General features: G+C 41.8%; 1 pseudogene; it reads right to left on the bottom strand.

Moving 5' to 3' along the window:
- Nucleotides 1-11014: 11014 nt before the first annotated feature.
- Nucleotides 11015-22368, bottom strand: LOC115571481 (neoverrucotoxin subunit alpha-like; annotated as a pseudogene).
- Between the last annotated feature and the right edge of the window lie 452 nt (nt 22369-22820).

Here is a 22820-nt window from a genome sequence, read left to right as displayed (position 1 = left end):
CCGATCCGACTATTTCAGTCCCGATACTGATACCGATGCCTGGACTTTGTGTATCTGTAGATACCCAATACCGATCCTATACCGTTGTTAATTTAATAATAAACTGTATACCGTCATCCTTATACCATGTAGAAGAGACCAAAGGCACCAGACTTTCCTAACTTAGACAAAATAATCAAACATATACGAAACATGGTAAACATGTGTAACATTAATAATAATAATAATAATAATAATAATAATAATAATAGTAATAATAATAATAATACATTTAATTTATATAGCGCCTATCAGGGTACCCAAGGACACTTGACAAAGTGGAACAAACAAAACAAAGAATAAATGGAGTGCCTGTCAGTCAGCACGGAGGGAACACTAGCATCGAAGTCAGTAGCACCATCCGTGTACAAACTTGCGTCTGGAGGCTCCGTGCACACAGCGGGGCGACGCAGGAGACCAAGAGATCCAATCCAAGCAATGAAGCCTGGGGTGAAGTCACAGCAGAGGTCCAGGTGCTCCTGTTCTGAACACCTGAAGACCCTGCCAGCAAAGGCGGCGTAGCGACCATCCAACATTGCTGCGAGCCGGAAGAGACCCCGAGGTTGTGGTGGAGGGAGGACCAAAGGAGCAACGATGTTCAGCCCACATAGTATTGAGTACGTCGGTTTGAAAGTTAGCGTTGCTAGGCTAACAGCTGATCGATGAGGCTAACAACTGATGGCGGGGCTAATGGCTATTCAGCGGAGAAATGTGACGTGAGTAAGTGCAACATCATGCAAACAGGAATATAAAATAAAACATAGCAGCTGAACCTGAGAATAAACTAATAAAGAGTTGGTCAAACAACAACTTGTGCTCTTCCAGCATGCGACACACTGACGCAGATGAATGACGTAGGATGTGCTGTGACGGAGAAAAAAAACTGGATCGGCCCGTGGATCTGTTCATTTTTTCCGATCCCTGATCCAGCTGTTTTGTCAATATCAGGCCGATATCCGATCTTAATATGGGATCGGTGCACCCCTGTTAATCGCCCAGCCAACACTGCGTGAGGGAGGGGGGCTGCCAGCAGCATATGCATGAGAGTGATTGACACTTCTCAGACACGCCCCTTGGATCTGATTGGTTTTGTTGATGTGGATTTTTACTCAGCTGACCTGTATCTTATTCTATTGTCAAATCATAATGACAGTTTTTGCAAATATAACAAAGAAATAGTTACAGGCTACAACTTTAAGTTAAAAGATTATGAGCAGGGTTTTTACAGATGGATCAAACAATCCAATAACAGGAATCAAAGGTTTTGCAGTTGTGGTTCCCAGTCATGGTAGTGAGATCTGCAGACAGACATCAAATGACGTAAGTGTTTATACTGTTGAGCTGTACGCCATATTTATGGCTCTAGAATGGGTTTGAAAAAATAAATCAGAAAAGGTCCTAGTTTGTAGTGATTCAGTCTTCTATAGTTTCAGGTCAGATACATCAGGTGATTTACTGTATGAAATGATGTCAATACATAAAAGAATAAGGAGACAAGTCCCTTAGGTCAGATTCATCTGGGCAGCTGCTCATATAGGGCATATAGGTAATGAAAGAGTGGACCAATTAGCCAAACAAGGTGTGGAAAAAGGAAACATAGATGCACATATTACCGTAAATTACCAAATAATAGCCGGGTTTCAATAAACCACAGAGTCCACTTTAAACGCCGGGTGCAGGTGTATATTTTGATTAATAACTGCCGGTTCCAAATAAATGCAGAGTCTAATTTATTAAGTTTTTAAATCAAGGAAGGAGACATGACCACTGACACTGCACGTTTTTCCTACTCGTGTTTTTTACGTATCGTGCTGCTTTCTGTTAGTCAATATCACATTGATGATTGCCATGGCTCTGGTGCAGCAAATTGGTGCAGACATTTTCATCCCGGATTTTTGTGAGGATGGAATTCATCGCCTGTTTCAAATTGCCGCCTGGTCCTAAATTGCCGCCTGGTCTGTTAAGTGATTTAAACAAATAAACGCCCCGGCCAATATTTGGTATTTTACGGTAATCAGTTGCAGTCAGCGGGAAAGGGCTTCATGCGAAAGGAAATCAACAAAGAGTGTCAGCAGCACTGGGATCAGGAGCGAAGACAAGACATCTATGATCCATTCAAAACAGAGTTGGTGTTGTGAGAAGCAGGAGAGGAAGTAGAAAAGAGGAGACAACTATGACCTGATGAAGATAAGGACACAGTAATTTGGATACTACACTTCACATTACTGGCCTCCCCATCAGTACTACTAGGAGTCTTCAGCTTGTGCAAAATTCAGCCGCCAGACTTTTAACAAAAACAAGCAGATTCTGTCACAAAACTCCTGTCCTGGCATCATTACATTGGCTGCCCATTCAGGCTAGAGCCGATTTTAAAGTTCTGCTTTTAACTTATAACGCCTTAAACGGACATGCACCATCTTATTTAACGAAACTACTTTCTCCCTACATTCTAACACGCCCTCTTCATTCTCTTAGTTCGAAGCTCCTTGTCATCCCATCAATCAATAAAAAGTCAGCTGGTGGCAGGGCCTTCTCTTACCGTGCTCCTCTTCTATTGAATGGCCTCCCACTAGATATCAAAGAAGCTACATCCACTGCAATTTTAAGTCCCATCTTAAAACATACCTCTTTACCCAATCATCATTTTCCTCTGGTGTTTTACTACTGTCTGTTATTATTGTCCTTGATTTTATTGTAAAGTGTATTGAGACCATGTACCATGGTGATTTTGCACTTTAAATAATAGCATCTAACTGGCAGCGATCAGAAACTGTAAAACATGTGCTTGTTAATAACAGAAGATATGTAGTAGAGAGGGAGGACATGATGGAAGGAATGAAAAGATCCGGGTTAGATGGAGCAGGAATAAAGAACACATTGGAGTGTGGTGGAAGAGGACCAGGTAGAAGAAGATTGGTTAGTTTCCTGATGAGAACAGGACTGATGAAGGACATCTGAAAAAACAGAATACGAGTTTGATTAATCTAAAGGGTAGCAGGCTAGCAGCAGCAACTTTTAGGATTCAAGCTGCTTTGGTAAAATTAGAAGAAGAAGAAGAAGTAGAAGAAGAAGAAGAAGAAGAAGAAGAAGCAACTGTAACAAGAAGCAGAATTTATGCAGTGAACTATCTCATCCACTCTCTATGATCTTTGGCAGTGCACCATGTATTCCTCCTGCCACACGGTGGCGATACATCAGCCCGCTGCCGCTATAAAAACCTGCACAGCGTCACTGAAGCCCGAAACAACCGGCTGTCAAATCTCCCGGTGTGGCTTGTTGTGAGTTTGTCAGTCGACAGTTGGAACTTGTGTCTCTTTTACGACAATAGTTGTGAGTAACGCTCATATTTTTATCATGAGGTCGCGTTTTTTAACCGAAAAACAGCCGGAAACTGACGTTCATCCTGCATTAATACGTGTTAGCTAACAGGATCTTACCGACGGCTGTAACCTCCGCTGGGTGAGTTTCCTCTGTGGGTGAGAGTCTCCTCTGTGGGTGAGAGTCTCCTCCGTGGGTGAGAGTCTCCTCCGTGGGTGAGAGTCTCCTCCTACGGTAGCACAACGACCGTTCATTTTTCGCGGGGCCCTGCCCACCACCTGATTTCATTGGTCCTTTGGGACGTCATCTGTCTGAGCTCTATGTGATTGGCTGGTATCGGGCAGGACCTTTAACTGTGTAGTGAAATGACTGAAGACACGTGGGTGAGGAGGGGAGACATCTGAATGATCTGTTATTAAACACTCAGTTAAAGCGCTTCACGTAATAATAATAATAATAATAATAATAATAATAATAATGATGATGATGATGATAATAATTATGACAATAATTATAATAATAATAATAATAATAATAATAAGCGGCGGCAGCAGTCTGTGTGTTAGTTTGTCACCTCACAGTGATTAAACACAGGTGAGGTTGTGTTTTTAAATCTGGAACATCAGGACTGAATTTATTCAGCTGGTATCAGCTCAGAAAACATTGTGTTAACAGAACTAAACTTCATGGTGCAGATAAACAGATGTGGTTTGTGTTTCTGGCCATTGTGATTTCCTCAGTCAGCTGAAACGACTGACAGAAGTTAAATCATCAGTTTTATTGAACTTTATTTCTACTGATGGAGCTCATTTAAAATATCAATGAATGTGCAACTCAGAGATGTTAAATGACTGCTTCAGAGTGCAGCTCTGCAAGGAATTAAACAGGTTATTAATCAGCAGGCAATAAGAAACACAGAGCTACTGAAGTATTGATTTAATCTGCAGACTGTTATTTTGATTGGTATGAACTTTATTGTTTGTACGTAAAACAACATTTTTAGCAAATATCTTTTGTCATTTCTGTTTATTCTCACTGTAAATTGAATCATTCAGGTTTTTTGTTACTGTTGGTTAGACAAAAAAAAGATATTTGAAGACGTCACTTTGGACATTTTTCACTAATTTCTTTCTTTAATTTTTTCATCAAACTTAGACTTCACATAATTTTTTCTGTAACTGGCAGAAATAATCTTCCATGTCATCATGGATTCAATGATTAGTTAACAGCTCAGTTGCAGCTTCTCTTCTGCTCTCCTGCAGCAGACAGTAAATGTCCGTGCTGACGGCGCCCTCAGCAGGTGAACACAGGTCACTGCAGCTCTGCACACAGTCTATAATTGGCTCAAGCTGAGGGCTGCTGGGTAATTCAGAGCGTCTCACTGAAGTGGAGGTTCCCCTCCATCACAGTCCAGGTGATCCGATGGCAGCATTCACCTGCAGCCGTCTGTGAAGTGTTCACGTCGCTGTCGTCCTCTCACATGTCGGCCGTGTCTGTAGCTCACCTGTGTCGTCCAGGTAACACCTGACAGAGAGTGTGTTAGTGTTCCACCTGCTGCCTCTCACCTTCCTCACCTGTGTGTCTCTGCAGCTGAATACTGAGATGGTTAAATAGCCCCGAACCAACACTGAGTGATCTTTACATTCAGACTGTTTTCATGTTCACAATCCATTCCACCGGTTTCACGCAAACATCATCATTTATTCACAAGTGTTTTTGGACACCTGGATTTTCCAAACCCTCCAGACTCTGAACAACATGTGACTGTTGCTGAATTGAAAAGTGAAACTTACTGATGAGCAGAAAGTCTCAGCTCCAGTTCTGAGTGGATCACACTCTTCTGGCGAGCTAGAAAACCTTAAAACTGCTGTTTGTTGGCAGGTGAATTCATCTCAAATGAGCCTGTTAACCTCTGCTCTGCTATATTCAGAGATGAAGCTGCAGCCGGAGAACAGGCTGTATTTATGGTTGATTGATTGATTGATTTTGTGTGTGTGTTTGTGCATTTCAGGTTGTCTCTGTGTCTGATAAGGCAGCAGGGATTGTTTTGTAATCAGACTGACGGTCGTCTGCTGCTGTTTGTGGACGTCTGAATGATCCATTTGTTTGTCTGATCGATATATCAGGATGAATTCATCACTGTTTGGTCCTGCAACTTTGCTTTGTAGCACATTTCTCTTTATTTAGTTGAATAAAGGACCTGTGTAGTTATCAGACTGTCAGACCAACGACATCCCCGATACCAGATCAGCGCCGGAACAAAATTCACCCCAGCGCCTCTGAGACTTTCACACAGAGTTGGAGAATTGGTGAAGGATCCCCGCGTTCAAAAGGCAGTGTGAATGGGACTTGTGATTCCGACTCTCTGACAACAGGACAGGAAGTATCCAGTCATACCTTTCTGGAGGTGATGATGCCCATGAGGTGCTCCACGGCTGAGACTGAAGGCTGTGGGTGTTTCAGACTGAGGAGCAGTGATGTCTCTGAGTCGCCTATAATCTACAGAAACACAGACGGTCAGACACAAACCGCAGGAAGCAAGCAGAGACAGACGGAGAGCAGAAGATACAAACACCAGACTGTAAACTCAACCTTTGTCTTCCATCAATACATACATTCATGTTTCTATTCACTAATGGAACAGTTTCCTGGAGGACACAGTGTCGAGTACCTGGAACTTCCCGCTGCTCATGGACAGAGAGAGGAACTGATGGAAGAGACGCTTCTGCTCCGTGCTGCTGATGTCGGTCACGTGACCAGCGAGGACGCTGTCCAGAGCTCCACAGTACCTGATGGAGGACAAACACACAGCTAACGCTAACACCAGCAGTGTGATGGTCACTCCGTGGTGTCTCCGTCACCTGCAGCAGTCAGACTCACCTGGACTCCAATAGTCGGACCAGAGGCAGCAGACGCTGGTTTAAGGTGGCCAGAGAGTTCAGTCTGACTTAGATATGCGAATATCTCAGTACAAGTTCAGAGACATTTTAGCTGCCATCCGTCCTGCAGGATGATTGCTCGCTGTGTTAGCTACTCCGCGTTTGTCAATTTAAATGGCTCATTGGTCATCAGAAAACCCTGAATACAGTTTTAATTATTCATATATACAGTTATTTATATACAAATATACAAGCACATGAACTGCATGTTTTGAATCAGCATCAGGGCGAATGGTTCTAACAAGTCATTATAAAATAAGAAGTCAAAATCATGAGATAAAAAAGTGATGAACATGATAAAAAGTTGAAATTGTTGACGTAGGAAGTCCATATTTTATTAAAATACACCGGGGTTCTTCATTGTTAAGCGAATTGTTGGAACAATAATCAGTGTGGTTGGCTATGGTGTTGGTTTAGCAGACACTCTGTAGTGTAGCTTGGGAGTAGAACACCAACCAAACCAAACTGTGTGCTGGCCTAAACTATAGGGGGTAGCTTCCTGTGGAGGAGGGGTGGCTATGGCACGATCTATTGGCTCTGGGCATACAGATAGGGGTCAATAAAGAGAAGTATGGTTTACAAGCATAACTTTGTTTACCAAACCTTAAACATGCACTAACTGAAAAGCAGGGTATTAACAATCTGAGCATTGTCTCTTAAAGTTGATCGGGATGAAACACGTGGTAGAAACAGCTTAAGAACAAAACTTGTGTTTCACAGAGCTGGCAGTATGCTGTGGCTCTATCTCAGGCTCTACTTCTTACTCAGGCTGAAATGCAAGGCAGTAACAGCCAGATATAAACTTCTATGTACGCTGTCATTAACACGAGGAACACTTCAATTGTCATCAAATGACGGCTTGACTACAATGCATTGAATTCGGGATATTCAAATGCTGAACTGAATTTTCACAGTTTCTTCTGAGCACTTTCAACTTGAATAGATAGCAGTAATAGCAAATGGTACAAGGTGGCAGTTAATAACGTAAAAAATTTGGTTGATAAATCAATTCTCATCACACTGCAATTGTTTGTAAGTACAAATGAATGTCTACTCATGTAGTAGACTACTGGGGTTAAATGTCAAGACTTTTGGCTAAAAGGTTCAAAATGTGAATCTCACATTTTAGCACTCTCCAAATTATGCTGAAATTAATATTGTAAATTTATGAATGATTGCCAAGAGTACATTTCCTCACACGGGGCACCGTTTTGTGGATTCCTCACATGGGGCACCATATATTGTCCATAATAATTAATGATTAGCAGGGATAATTATTAATTATGATAAATAATATTAAATGATCACTTTTTGTTTGCTTATTTATAGGAGAGGCTGACACAGGTGCAGGATCAAATGGGCCGGCCATCACTGAAGCTCATTCAAGAAGTGGAAACATGCTGGAACAGCACTTTCCATATGCTCCAACAGGTGTATGACCTAAGGGAACCCTTAGAGCAGTTTTGGAAGGTCCACCTACTGACATTGCCCCATTCACAACAGAACAGTATGACATAATAGCAGAATCTCTAATACTGCTGTCCCAGTTTAATGATGCCACAGTCGAGCTGTCAGAGGAAAAGAGAGTGTCGGGATCAAAAGTCATTCCCCTGTTATCAATGCTACACCACTCTGGCTGAGAGTCTGAGGAGGCAATTAATGGAGAAACATCATGTCATTGATGACACTGCTCGATCAGACATTAAAGAAGATGGGCTTCTTTAGCCCCAATAAAGCTGCAGATGCAGAGAAGAGGCTCACTTTCGAATGTGCAGCTGTTATCCTCCTCCTCAACTGCACACATAAGAAGCTTCTCAGCCTGTGACTCAAGGTAACAGATTCATTCTAATTGTATTATTGTAGGCCTATTTAGTCACTTACAGCCTGTTTCTCTATCCTAGGTAGCAAACTCTGGCATCGGTTGGACGCCACAGTAACGCAGACGAGGACCTCAAATGTCACTGTGGACGAAACAGTGGAGGTCCAAACGTACCTGGGTGAAATGAACATTGAGAGACTGGAGAACCCCATTGAATATTGGGAATGACAGAAACAAGTGTATCCGAACTTGTACAAACTTACTGTTGCGTTTCTCTGTACTCCAGCTTCATCTGTGTATAAAGGGTATTTTCGAAAGCAGGCAAAATCTTATCAAAAGAAAAAAACTGCCTGAGGCCCAGCACAGTGGAGAAGTTGTTGTTTTTCAATAAAAATTTATAAAATAACCCAATTGAACGTGTTACATTTTGTCCCTAGTAACACAAGCACACTCACATCACAACCTTCTCCTCAGCTTTTTTCAACTTTCCCCTCCATCCCTGACATCATTCTATCAGAAAAACAGACACTATATTTTTTATATTATTTGTTTATTGGCATCATCATTTAAGCACAATTCAATTCAAAGCTTCATGCACCAAAGCCATGGTGTCTTTATAAACACTCTGACTGTTTTACATTTATCGTCCACTTGATGGCACAGTAGAGCAAATGAAGCTCCATGAAGCTTCGGCCCATGAGTGAACCAAGTGGATAGAAAGCTTCAATGCTTCATGAAGCTTCATCTCGCCATCACTACCCCACAAACAAAAACAATATCACAAAAATAATAAATGTATAAAGAGAGTAACAAAGAAAAGTGGAACCTGTTCTCTGTGACTCTGTTAAACACATGTGTGCATGTTGTACATGTGTACATCCGGTTCACGTCAAGCTGAATGTTTGTATGAATTCACTCCGACATATTTCCACCTTCGTCTCCAGTTTTTACCGATTGAAATAAAGTTAAATTGATATTTCCAATACCTCATAAGGTCCTGATTTGTTGTATGTGAGTGACTGAAACAAGTTCAATTAAAACTACTTAGTAACTAAATTAAGAAATAAAACCCCCCAAAAACACATCATGACAACTGCGATGCTGAAAATACTCTGATATGATATATAAATGTGTATATATGTCTGTATATATATATATATATATGTGTATATACCTTAATTTGTATATATATATACACACACACACATATGTACAAAATCATTGGCGCCCTATCAAAACTGTGGGTAAATAATTTCATTTCAAGCATGTGATCTTCATTTAAACTCACCTGTGGCAAGTAACAGGGATCTGGCAATCTAGAAATTGAAACTGAAGCCAGTGTACAAATGTTGACACAACCTTTGTGTTATGTGCCTGTGTGGGCCACACCAAGCATGGAGAAGAGAAAGAAGAGCCGAGTATTGTCTGAAGACTTAAGAAGCAAAACTGTTGAAATATATGAACAATCTCAAGGTTACAATTCAATCCCCAGAGATCTTGAAGTTCCTTTGTCAATATAATCAAGAAGTTTATAACTCATGAAACTGTGGCAAATATCCCTGGACGTGGACGGAAGAAAAAAAATTATGAAAGAAAGCAAGGCAGGATAGTTCGAATGATGGATAAACAACCTCAGTCAACTCCGTAGGACTTGCACTCAAGGTGCAACGGTGTCAGCTCGAACCATACGTCGTCATCTGAATGAGATGGAGCGCCATGGCAGGAGACCGAGGAGAACCACACTTCTGACACAGAGGCATAAAAAAGCCAGTCTGCAGTTTGCAAGAACATACCTGAGTAAGCCTCAATCCTTCTGGGAGAATGTTTTGTGGACAGATGAGACTAATGTAGAGCTTTTTAGTAAAGCACATCATTCTACTGTTTACAGAAAATGGAATGAGGCCTACAAAGAAAAGAACAGTGCATTGATTGTGTGCAAGGAATCATGAAATCGGGAGACTATCAAAAGATTTTGGTGGCCCATAGTGTAGGGCCTAGTGTCAGAAAGCTGGGCCTGCGTCAGAGGTCATGGGTGTTCCAGCAGGACAATGATCCAAAACATACCTCAAAAAGCAACCAGAAAATATTGGAGACAAAGCGCTGGAGAATTCTGAAGTGGCCAGCAATGAGTCCAGATCTAAATCCCATAGAACACCTACGTTGCGAGAAAGCACCCTTCAAATTAAGAGACCTGGAGCAGTTTGCAAAAGAAGAGTGATCCAATTTTCCAGTTGAGAGGTGTAGGAAACTTGTTGACTTGCTGATGATTATAGGAACAGAATGGTTTCAGTTATTTTCTCCAAAGGGTGTGCAACCAAATATGAAGTTGAGGGTGCCAACGATTTTGTCCGACCCAGTTTTTGAAGTTTTGTGTAAAATGATGTCAAATCACATTTTTTTTTTCAACGGGGAAACTTCAAGATCCCTGAAAAACCTGAACAACTAATTAAAAGGCTGGATTAACTTCTACTAACCCTAACCCTAATTCCAACATAACTTAACCCCAGTGCATAAACAATGAAAGAATCTCTAATTAAATGTAGCCTTCACAATCACAACACCAGAAAAAATCCAGTGAAATAACCAGTCAGATTTAACACCATCAAATAGAATACGAATCTTATTAGCTTTAGCAACTTCTATCCTTCAGTTTAAGACATCTTTTTGTATTAAATGAATGCGTCAGCCTTCCACAGAGACTCCAGGATCTCTTTACCTGTGGACGACCAGATCAGACCACCTCAAAAAGAAGCCAAGTCAAGAGCTTTGGTTGGAATGTACATAATACACTCCAGTTTTATTTGAGCTTTTATATATTTTTTGGTTTAAATCATAAACAGTTGAAAGAGTACAGAAGTACAGAAATGAGTTCAAATGACAAAAGCTTCCTTTGCTAAGGTCAGCACAAATCAAAGGTCAAAAAACAAAAAGGAAGAACGTCCAATAATCAGCCCTAACATCACCAAGCTCTCACCTTTTCTAACTTCACACTCAACAACAACCTTAGCACAGCTCATTTCTCTCAACAGACAACATTGTTTGTCAAACAGGATCCAGCATATCAGTATATCAGGAGAGTCTCAGCAGCCTGTACATTTTGGGTGAACAGGCCACAGGAAGGTGTCAGTTGGTGCAGCAGCCGTAGATCAACTTAAAGTCAAACCACAAACTCATCTATCGGCTGGTGGAGGCAGCGGCATCATCAACACGTCTGTTAGACTTCCTGCTGTTCAGGTGTCGGGCAGAGGACAGTCGCTCACAGGACATATATTTCCATCTGATTTCAAATTAGTTCATTTAAAAGATTCAATAACAACAATAAGAAAGTTACACAGGAGGCAGGCCAGGGCCAATAAAATCCTTAATTGAACCTAAGATCAGAGTTAAGGTACAGATTTGAGAAAAACAAAGATTCCCCTTTTAGTCTAGAAAGATGATAATCTTTAAAATGCATCATGAAGAAACATGCTTAATGAAACAATCTGCACTTTAGCTACATTGTGTCCCAACTTAACATGAACATATATTAACAAAACCTCTTAACACGCATGTTTGACATAACAATCATGTATATACTAATCTATGAAAGTCTAAACCAAACCAGTATGAGATGATCGTTCATAAACTCAACATGGACTAATACATAGAAAATGACATGTTTCAGCTCTATAACATCAGTGTTGTGCTTAAAGTCTTAACAGAGATTTTTTTTTTTAAATCAGAACATGAATTAATCAGAGTGCTTAATAAGACATTCATTGAACTTTAGGTCAGCTCAGATCTCTCTTTAACTGTGAAAAGACAATTCTTTAAAAAATAATGCACAAAGAAAAAGAAACAAATGTTAATCAAACAATCACCACTTAAATCATCTTATATCCTAACCTACATTTTAAAATGAGCTATGAGCTTCTATTTAACAAACTGTGATGACGAACCAGCTGTTTTTCAGTATAAGCTCTGTCTCTTTAAGTGTCAGGAATCATAGAAAGTCATAACATAAAAAATATGTGAGAAGCAACAAGCAAATAATAATAATAAAAAAACCAGAACATGAAGCACAAAAGTGCGAAGAATCAAAAGGAACTGATGCAAAGAAAATCACACAGACTTCATCTAAATCTGTGTTCAGTAGGTGTTCAGGCTTGTTTTAAGACTTAAATGTGAACACATATCCCTGTTAAAGGTAATATTGATAACATGTAGACAAATCAGTTTTTAAAAACATTATTCTGATTGTAAAGTTAATTTTTTAAGATTTGTCAAGTCCAAAGTGATTGTTTTGTTTATCTCTGTGTCAGAATACAGACAGTTAGTTTCCAACTTCTGACAGGTTTGTCAGCCAATAGAATAACTCCGCTGGAATCAGGTGGCATCTCTGTTTCATCAGCATAGCTAGTTTTAGCAAGCTGGATAGCGTTGGCAACATTAGCTACAACATACTGGCAACTACTTGAGGGGGTAAATCAGGTGCTGGAGGGCGCCACTCAAGCCCCTCAGGAAGAGTGCCAAGCTTTGAAGATAGTTTTCGTAGCGGCCAAACTGCGAAATCACATTGTCACTTGATGCACTGCAGCCTAAAGAGACTTTGTTGCATAAGCCAATGAGCAAAAAATTCCCCTGCAGCCTTAAAAGCATTTCCCCGTAGAACGCCATTATAAAAGAGACATCTGTAAAACTGTTGACACCCAGAACTGCAAACAGGACAATTATGAATGTTTGATCCGTGGTGGTTTTATATTTGTAAAACTTTTGAAACTCTACTGCACATATTCAGTGAGCTGCATAACCAGGAAGTAAACTTTTTTGGCACATGCACAAGGTGAGCACTTCTCATTGGGCGCAATCTTTGCTTCTGGTATCAGGTTTTTATATAAATCTATGGGGCAGATAATTGGAACAACAGCAGTGTTGTGCAGTGAAGGGGGAGATGGAATGACTAGTTTAGTGTCTGAATGTTATCAATAAGACCTTTAACAGACAGAGAATCTAACACGTCTGTCATTGCTCTTAGTCAAATGGACAAATGTGCGCATAATTGTCATATTCATGAGCCCACAGGCCTGGATACACAGGCTCAGTGAAGCTGGAGTCAAAGGTGTAAAGATGTTTCAGGGTGTTCGAGGAGACTCTGTAGAAGGACAGAGTTCCACCTTCATGGTCGAGAAACACCCCAAATTTGTTGACACCTCTACGGGGAATAGGAGCAGCCCACACCTTAACATTATGCCATGCCCTAAGTTTGCATTCATCTGTTTTTTTTTCCGAAACTCCATGAAATTGAATTACATCCAAGCTCAGCATCTCGACCTTTTCCTTTGCGCCCCACTCCCTTGTACGCAGCAAGTATATAAACAGAATCCTTTGAACCATTACTCAACTCTACCTCCCAGTAATGGCGCCCAGTCAGCCCCTCTTTGCACAACACCTGAGTATGACAGTCAAACCTCTCTGGATGATCAGGACGATTCAGCCATTCACCACATGTTGCCTTCTTGTTGTCCTCAGATAGATGGAGGTAGCCGTTTGCTGTGTTTGGGTCCAGGGTGAGATCACAGGCGTCTGATGGAGAATCCAAAACAAAATGTGTGATTAATCATTCTGATGGATAAAAACAGATTTCTTAAGCAGTGTAAGTTATGCAGCGTATTCATGACTCAGAGAAGCACATTAAATGACTTACACCAGATCAAATCTCTTTTGTTTGTGATATTCCTCACAGGAGGAAGTTCAGGCTTTGAAAAATCCTCAGTGACCAGTTTGGCGTCCTTGTAGTGGTAGATGGTTGCTCCTGTGTATTTCTCATTATCAATGGCGGCGACAAGGAAACGGAATCGGCTGCTGTTCTTCAGTGCCTTGGCAAGATGGTGGACACTTTTGGCTTTTTCTCTCATTTTGTGAAGAACATCATCTGAGTAGTACCATGGGTCTTCATAGATACACCCTTTTTCAAATGTATGCACGTAGTGGTCCATCGCGTCCAGGACGGGGTCAGCACTCTGCAGGGAGGTGAAGACGAAGCACAGTGCATCATCGACACCAGCAGCAAGAACCTCTCTGTCCAGCTCTGACTCATTATGGACAATCTTTGTTCCCTCCATCATTTCCACACAGGACCTGATGACGTTGATTTCTCTCTCTTTATGATCCAGCCACTTGTCTAGTTTTTCATGACTGAATGGTGACTTGTTTCTGTCATCAAGGAGTTTTTCTACTGAGCTCTCGTCTTCTTTACCTTCACGGATGAGGGGAAATTTATCTCTCATGTTTTTCCGGAGCTTAGATGCATAAAGATCACAACGTTTTTTAAAACCTTTTAACTCTTCTTGGATCTGTGGAAAATTCTCTAGCACTGTGTCATCCAGAGAATCTTCGCATCTCATTTCCATTTCCCGTAAATCTTCGAGAGCGTCCTGCGCCTTCCACACTAATCCAGCGCTGATCTCTCTCTTCAGCTCAGCTGCAGTCGTGTCAAAGTCCTTCAGAGGCATCATCCAGACCTTCAGAGGAACAGTATCTGTTTCTTTTTCTCTCAGCAGCTTTGGAAGCTCTACATAGGTCTTCACCGCATCTTCAAATGATGCAGGGTTGCTTTCAAGAATGAAGTCTCCGTAGAATTTGCAGGAGAATTTGTTGGTCAGTTCTTTTTCTTCATCAGTCAGCTTGATGTCAACTTTACCCTCAACATCAAATAAGGGGATCTTCTTGATCACAGCCTCCGTGTGTCCCTGGATCTTCTGAACACTGTTGGCTTCTAACTTCTCACTGTCAAACACAAAGAAAGCATTTGCCCCATAAAGGATTTGTGTGACTACATGTGTTGCCGTGCCCCTCTTGATGACATCTTTCTCTTGGTTGATCATGGCTTCAAGTTGATTCATTGACAACTGATTGAAGTGTGTGGTAGCGTTGTACTGACACGTCACTCTGCTCTGATTCTTGAATTTCTTCTTATCATTCAGATACTTGGCAGATCCTCCAACTTCAACCAGTCCACACAGGAAACTGGCCTTCAGAGAAGCTTCAATATCCAACAGAGAGGACTTGGATTCAATGGAGTCAGATGCAGAGACTTCGAAGTTACTGTAAGGCTGAGGGTTATAAGTTATCTGTCCTTGGAGAGTTAATCCTACAGAAAAAAGAGAACATCAGTAATCTGTTGCATGGACAGCACGGACAGAATTTTAATCCAAAAATCCAAAATGCTGAAAATCATTTGGATTTCTGAAGCTTCATCATGAAGGTATTTTTGGACCAAAACAACGGAGAACCTGTGGCAGTAGATTTGACAGTTTTGCAGATAAGTATGAATGTTTTTTCATTTCAGTGCCATTGACAAAAGTTTTCTGACGACTCTGCTATCATCGGCCTCATCAGGGACGACAGAGCCTACAGATAACATGTTAAGGACTTTGTGGATTGGTGCCAGCAGAACCACCTCCAGCTGAACGCTGGAAAGACCAAAGAGCTGGTGGTGGATTTCTGCAGGCACAGACAACCCTGCACATAGGTGAACATCCAGGGAATGGACATTGAGATGGTGACATCTTACAAGTACCCGGGAGTTCATCTGACCTCTTTCTATGACTCTGTGGTGGTGGCCAGGGGCGGACTGGCCATCTGTGTGTTCTGGAGAATCACAGAAAGGCCGGTACTCCAGGATGGCCGACGGCCGCCACGCAGTCATCGTCAGTTTTTTTTTTTTTTTTTCATGTTAATCTACTGTTTCACACTCCAGACCGGTAGGTGGCCACAATGCGTCTTTAAATTGGATGCCAGCCGGCAGCCGCCCGTGCCCGCCAGCAGTGACGGACTGGTAATCTGGAATTGCAGCAGATGCCGGAGCCCTCGTGGGCCGTTTGGGCCGGCCGACTAATCAGAGAGCGGCATAAAAGTCGCAGACATAAGGCCTCAGGATCACATCTGTCTGCCCCCTTTCAAGTGTCAATAATGTTCTTATGCTCAATGACAACCAAATTTCTCCAATTGGCTCACACCATTTATGGCAGCAATCTGATCAGTATTTATATGCCACACACGAGTCTCTGTATCACAGTCATGGTGACCCTCTACAGTCACAAACTTTTACATCAGTCTGCATTGTTTTGTAGCGAAATGTCTTATTCACATTTTCAAATATGTGCATGGTTTGAAATAAAACAAATCTACCTGCAATTTTTTATTTGATTATTTGTTTGCAAAAGTTAAAATGAAGCAATGCCTTCTGGGAATTTCAAGACTGAATCGAGTAGACCGCATCTGCGTGGTTGTTGGAAGTTGGAAATTGGAAGTTAGAAGTTGACTGCGATTAAGCTAGCAAAAACAATGAACCGAGGCATCAAGCGACAAGGGGGGAGCGGAGGAAAAGAGAGAGAAATCTAAGAGAGCGCTGTTGGCTGAAAAATGCTGCAAACTGACTGATTTGTTTTTAAAATCAAGTGCAGCTTCAGCTAACACTAGCGCTAATACTGCTAGCACACAGCTGAGTCAGCACACCAGGGAGAAAGACAGGACAGTGAGGAATACTAGCCAGGGGAAATGAGCAAGAGGAGGATGAAGAGGTAGACATGGATAAAGAATGATGGTTTTATTATGGAGCGGCTGGCTGATGATTTATGAATTAGTTTTATGCATTGAGGTTGTGCATTGATATGTCCATGTTCTGGTGCAGTTTAATCTATCTATCTTGCTATCAAAGGTGCGTGTGCATGCCATGCGTCAAAAGTTCTCTCTGCCGGAGCAGCAGCATCTCAACAGAGGGAAGGAAGAGACTGGATAAATTATCAAGAAGGCCAGCTCCACCCTGGGTTGCCCTCTTGACTCAGTGCATGTGTTGGGAGAGAGCAGGATGATGGACAAGCTGTCATCGCTGCTGGTGCAGGAGTCCAACCTGCAGGTCACTATCTCAGCACTGGGCAGCTCCTTCAATGATAGACTAATACACTAAGTGTGTGAAGGAGAGGTATTGCAGGTCCTTCCTGCTGCTGTCAGACTTCACAACCAGCACTGCTCCATATAGACCTCACCCTGCAGTGTGCAATAAGTCTGTACAAAACTAATTTCTGTTTTTGCACCTGGTAATTTAATAAACACCCATATTTAATATTTGTATTTGTGGATAAAAATTCAGGGGCGGCTGTAAGTAAGTAGGTAGAGCTGGTTGGCTAGTGATCGGAAGGTTGCTGGTTCGAATCCCGGCTCCCCGGGGCAGGACTGAGCTACATGTCGAAGTATCCTTGAGCAAGATACTGACCCCAAAGTTGCTTCTGATGTGCAGTTGGCACCTTGTGGCAGCCACTGCCATCAGTAAGGGTTCTGCGATGAGCTGCCGACTCATCCAGGGTGTACCCTGGCCTTTGCCCATTAAGTAAACTGGATTTGGCCCCAGTAAGCCCCGCAACCCCCTCAGGGGGAAAAAGCGGCAACATCCCGTGACTCTCACGGATAAGCGGAAAGGAAACGGAACGGATAAAAATTCACTGCTGTTAATTTTGTACTATATCATGTTGATATTTATATATGTCTATTCTATTTCTTACCTTTTCAAGTATATTGTCTACATAGGGTTCTAACCCCGAAGGGGTGTCGGTTTATTAGGAATTGTGCCGGTTTATTATTAATAAACCGAAGTTCTTACCCTGAAGGGGTAGAACCCTTCTGGAATTGTGCCAGTTTATCCCGCAATGGGCTTAGAAATGACTGGCCATAACTCCCACACCCTTTGTCCTATCATCACAAAACTTGGTGGGTAGGTTCATAACAAGACTGGGAATCTGGAATCGTGAAAATAAAATATCTCTTAAAAATGATCCTATGACATTTTTTATTATTGTTAAAGTTATTGCATGACGCTGTTAATACAAACTTAACAGGATCTGCATCCCGTTCAAATTATGAGTCCCCTAGTGTTTCACTGGGCATACACCATTCATTTCTTAATAATACTTTTATTGTGAAATATTTGCAGGAAGCTGATGTGGTAAAACTCATTAGCTTGTAAGGTTCAGGTTAATGCTTGAAATTAAGCTAATGTTACAAACAAATGAAGGAGATAAGTACATTTACAAAAAAAAAAAGAAGAATAAGAAAAAGAAGCAGACGACTTGACAACATGGAGAGATGGCTCAAATTAAAAGAAAGACTGTTTCGGACAAAGCAGACTCTGGGCCACTGGAAAAGAAAAAGAAAACAGACAGCAAAAAGAGACTTTATAAAGAAGAATACATCATGTTGGGATTTACAGCAACTGATTCGGACCCTCAGCAGCCTCTGTGTTTTTTATGTGGAGAGGTACTTTCAAACCATGCCATGAAACCGGCACACATGCAGCGGCATCTGAGCACCAGGCACCAATCGTCGGCGGGCAAGACTGCTGACTTTTTCACGCGGAAATTGTCCGAGTTCAGGAGGGCGAGAAATCACATGCATGCGGCAAGTCAGACTTCAGCAACTTCCCTTCAAGCTTCTTACCAGGTAGCTTTGCTTGTCGCCAAAGCTAAAAAGCCATATACAATAGCTGAGGAGCTAATTGCACCAGCTGTAGCTATCCTAGCTGAGACCATGGTGGATAAAAAAGCCGCAGATGCAGTCCGATCAGTACCGCTGTCTAACGACACTATATGCCGTAGGGTGGATGAGATGGCTGGTGACATTGTTCAGCTGGTCACCGACAAACTGAAAATAGCGGGATCTTTTGCTGTACAGTTAGATGAGTCTACTGACGTGAATGGAGAAGCCCAGTTGATCATGTTTGCTCGTTTCAAAGATGACACAGTCAACGATATAGTTGAACACATTGTCTTCTGCAAGCCGCTACCTGAAAAAAACACGGGTGAGGACATTTTTTATTTAATTGACTGTTTTTTCACGGAGCACGAGTTGGACTGGAAGCGCTGCTTGCATTTGAAAACTGTAAAAATGCACCTGGCCAAACTGACAGCTGAGTTTGAATCCTACTTCCCAGACACTGAGGACAAGTCACCTAGACTTGACTGGATACGCAGGCCGTTCATGCACAGCAGCATGGATACAGCACCACAGCAACTCCATGAGAGCCTCATTGACCTGTCTTCAGACAGTGGCTTCAGACTGAAGTTTTCAGAGATATCACTGACACAGTTTTGGTGCTGTGTGGAGAGGGAGTACCCAGAGCTTGCAAAAGAAGCTCTCTACCAGTTGCAGCCATTTGGGTCGACATACTTGTGTGAGGTCACTTTCTCAGCTCTAACACACATAAAGACCAAACAGAGAAACAGACTTCAACTGGAGAGAAATATCATTACAGCTGTTGCCACTATTCAACCCAGGTTACAGAAACTCATGAGTGGCAGACAAGTGCAAGTGTCTCACTAACAGTTACACAGCACACCTCACCACACCCAAGTGACACAAAAAAAGAAGTGAGGATGCTTTGCTTTGCACACACACACACACACACCATCTGCCTCTACTGATAAAACTAAGACTTATGTATGTTATGTATGTTTTTTGTTCTTGAAGAGTGCAAAAAAAATCTGATCAGATAATCAGATTTCTGAAAGCTATTGTATAATAATTCTGTTTGTTACATACATATTTCTGAAAGCTACTGTATAATAATTCTGTTTGTTACATACATATTTCTGAAAGCTACTGTATAATAATTCTGTTTGTTACATACATATTTCTGAATGCTATTGTATAAAAATTCTGTTTTGTTACAATATCTGAAAGCTAAAGTTCAGAAGATGCTGCATGAATGTTTTCTTAAATATTTCTGGAAATGGCATAACTATGCTGTTGTTTTACTTGCCAAGAAGCTGCATAAATATTATTTTTTTTTTGTTCTGGAAGTTGCTACAGAAAGCTCATATTTGCCTCAAAGAGTGAATGATGCCAAAATGCAATTTAAAATGCAGTTTCTGCTGTTTCTATCAAATTGCACCCCCACCCCCCAAATTGGGCGGGGGGTGGGGGGTCCTCAGGGTCGATCTAAAATATGCAGGGGGTCCAGGACCCCAAAAATGTTGAGAACCACTGCTCTAGGGGCAAGTTATCGTAACAGCTGTACACATCACATTTATTATAAAAGGACATTGTTCAAGTCATTTTTTTACTTTCTCTTTTTTAAATGTTTTATATCATGATAAGTATGTACCCTGGACTTTGTATCCTGATGATATCATATTGCGAGTTTCTGGTATCGTTACATCCCTGGACTGTTCAGTAGTGTTGTTGATTGATACCGGTCTATATCTGGAAGATATTTATACAAAGTATTCTTCATATTGCGTTATAAATATGCAAAGCTGCTGCCCGCTACAGGTTAAAACCTGGTTATTGCAGTTTAGTTTAGCTTTCAACAGATCCTTAGGTAGGCGACAGCTTTTATCACCAATCAACCAATCAACCTTCCTGCGACCTTGTCACCAACGTCTCCTGACTCGGTAAACTGTGGAGAGTATCAACGAAGAGTGGATTGAACAATTATTATTATTATACTTTTAGTTTTATTAATATCCATATCTCACTTGGTAAAGCTGTTGTTACCGTTGAGGCTGCCGGACCCGTCCCGTCTCTCCCATGGTTTCGCCCCCCTCCCTCCCTGCCTCACCTCTCTCTCTCTGCACTCAGACTCACAGCTGTAATCACACCTCAGGCGTCACTGCGTGACATTACTGCTTTCTCTCTCTTTCCTTTTGAGCCCTGAGTTTGAGTCAAGCATAGTGTTGCTCAGCCCCACTCTCATGCAAACCAGGCTTCCATTCAGAGAGCAGAGAGCATGAGTGGCAGGGCAGCACACACATTAATGATTACAACAAAACCATGTCCTCACTTCTCTAATCTCCCTCTCTGGTGTCTTCAGAGCCAAAATACCTGTTTTCACTATTTTAGAACCAGCCGCCATTCAGAGTCGGGATTCACAGAGCAACACTGGTGACATGAAACAACAACATTAATTAGGGATGTCCTGATCAGATCTGCAGGATCGGGATGGGGGCCGATATGGGCATTTTCCCACAGATCGAGGATCGGCAATTTTGAAATTTTTTTTTTTACGTCAGAGCACAATTTGTGGCAGAACACAGACGCGCGAATAACGTTAATCTGGCAAACCTGTGGATAAAGTGTCTGCAGTGTGGAAATTACCTAAATTAGACAGCGAAAGCAGTCCAGCAGCAACATGTAACTTCTGTAGTACAGCTGTTTCATGAGGGGGAAACAAAAGAGCTGCATTTAATACTACTCATTTGGTACAATAAAATATTACAGAGAAGGTAATTAAATGAATTGCTCTGGATAACGAGCTCATCTCTGTGGTAGAGGATCAGGGTTTTCTTCATCACTTGGAGTTCTTGAATCCCCGGTATGCCCTATCATTTCGGCATTACATTTACTCCACTTTCGAGTTACAACGTGCCAGTATGCGCACTAGTTTGGTGGGTTTCATACAGCAGAGCATGTAAAACAGACAGTCGAGGAGATGCTGAACCCTGTGAAATAGACCAGCAACGCGTCCGCGTCATTTTACGTGACAGCGTAAGGAATTTGTAAAAGCAGTGGATGATATGGAGGCACCAAGCCTGGGCTGCATCTCACACACTTCAGCTGCTGTAACGAGGGTCTGCTGTCACAGTGCAGCATCACACACTCACCTGCTAACACAAGGAAGGTGGAGGCCAATGTTGCATTAGCATATGAAGAACAAGAAAGAGCCATATGAAAGTATATACTTTGTTTCAACTAAATAAAAGGAACAGTTTGGATGTAGGTACTTTGTTTCTTAATGCAGCTGTATTATCCAGGAAAATATGACTTAAGGTTAATTATCGGATCGGGACTCGGTATCTGCAGATACTAAATATTAAAGGACTCGGATCGGGATGAGGGTAAAACAAACCTGATCGGGACATCCCTAACAATAAATGTTGGTTGGTCATTGTTGTTGTTTCGTGGCAATGGTCAGCATTTGCTCATTCTTTTTGTCGTGTATATGAATGTAGGTTTAGTTAAAATAGTGTCACCATTTAATGAAATGAATTGAAAGACAGGTAGAATGAAATATGTTCCTAATATGAGTTTAGTCAAGACTTACCTGGGAGCAGTTTATCTTCCAGAGCATCGTAGAGAGTTCCCAGGGTGAAAGTTCGACCCAGAGCAGCAACTTTAAGGGGATCTGAGCTGTCCATTTCTTCAAGCTGTAGAGAAAAGTCAGGTTAGTGAGCACGTTGCCTTCTGTACTGCAGTTACACTGTTTATAACAGGAGGAGTCAGCCTACAAGTCTACTGTGTAAATGCAGTACTTCCCTGTAAACACTAGTTTTTGTCTCCGCCCAGTTTGTCCTCACCTGGTGAAAGGTGTGTAGATCAGCTGAGTTGTGAGAGTCTTCTTGGCTTCTGACTGGAGCTTCCAGAGTGATTAGTGATGCTGCAGGATTCATTATATCCTGTCAGATACTGACTCCTCCCACGACACGCCTCCTGCCACGACGTTAAGTCTTTCCACAGAAATGATGAACTGTCAAGATAAAGACCTTCCAATGACTGCAGCATTTCTGTGGAATGAAAACTTGAACAGGCTCCAGTGTTTTGATAGATTTCTGATTAACTAATACAATAACAGCTTCGTGCTGAGAGTTCAGTCTGACATGTAAAACATGTAGAGCTGGAGCAGACACACAGGGGATCAGCCATCTGAGGCCTTTTATGTCTTACAGAGACCCCTC

Source organism: Sparus aurata, chromosome 20 (assembly GCF_900880675.1).
Source record: "Sparus aurata chromosome 20, fSpaAur1.1, whole genome shotgun sequence".
NCBI classification, from domain to species: domain Eukaryota; kingdom Metazoa; phylum Chordata; class Actinopteri; order Spariformes; family Sparidae; genus Sparus; species Sparus aurata.
The sequence above is the reverse complement of the archived record's forward strand: the minus strand, read 5'-3'. Positions and strand labels throughout refer to the sequence as shown.